Here is a 1,227-nt window from a genome sequence, read left to right on the forward strand (position 1 = left end):
ATTGTCATGATTTGTATCTTTTTTTGCCATGTTTATTTTATTTCTGACCAAAGAGAAATTTGAAGTTTTGTTTCATGTAATGTCAATAGCTCATATGGGAAGAAGTTTGTGTATTGATATGAAGAATCTGAGGATCCTTTGCTGTGAGCTATTGATGCACTGAAACATAACCTTCTAATACAAAGAAATAATTTCATCCAAATAGTACAGAGCGTTTTGTCCTGCTAAACGTTAAAGGTTGTCCACTAATATCTAGGCCTAACATCATTTTCTCAAGTGGTTTGAAGTGATCTAAATACTGAATTTGAATAAAGTAATATCTAAATCAAAGGGCAGAAAAAAGAATATGTGATGAGTGAAAGCACAATCAGGACAATTTTAAACATACTGTTTTGTAAGTACTTTTTCTATTTGTAAATATGTTAAACTGCAGATTTTGTCTTTACAAAAAGAGTGCCTTTTTAAAAATTTTTGTTCATTTATGCAATAAAATCAAACTGGAAATTGTGTATTTAAAAAAAAAAACTAAATCCCACATGCATGGCTAAAGCACCATCTCTTTTGTTTATTTCTTTATAAATTTAATTTCCCATTCTGAAAAGATTTTGGCAAAGAAATTAGTCAAATGAAATGAAGGATTTTTTTTAGAGGAATCTCTCAGAAGTCACCATAAAATTTCCTCTATATACATGAAAGTGGGACAGAGTTTTTGAATATGAAACATGTATGTTGAGTAAACCACATGGGGCCGAGTGTCAGACCACCCATTTTCTGCTCCTGCTGCACGTGTTGGCCATTTTAAGAGTGACTGCCCCCTGCTGGAAGACCAGACACCTACACAGCCTCAACAACCAGCAGCTTCGGACGCTCCTGCTCTCACTTCCCATTCTTCTCTCAACACAGGACCTGCCAGATTAAAACTGAAAAAAAATTATTAAAACGAAAATAAAATTGGCTAAAAACTCCAATTCTTCAGTATCAAATAACTCAATCTGCAATAAACAAATGCATTTGAAGTAAAAGATTATCTTGAGATAAATATCGATGGCCCTGTTAGTTAATCAGAAAAATATGTTGTATATTGTGTAATATGCTATATTTACACTTGTAAATATAGCATATTACTGCTGTTTTGTTAAGTCATAAACATACAGTTCAGGTCTTCATATTTTATGTGACAACTCTTAAAAAAAAAAAAAAACTACACTTTTTCATTGTTAATTTTCT

This window comes from Toxotes jaculatrix, chromosome 19, assembly GCF_017976425.1.
Source record: "Toxotes jaculatrix isolate fToxJac2 chromosome 19, fToxJac2.pri, whole genome shotgun sequence".
NCBI classification, from domain to species: domain Eukaryota; kingdom Metazoa; phylum Chordata; class Actinopteri; family Toxotidae; genus Toxotes; species Toxotes jaculatrix.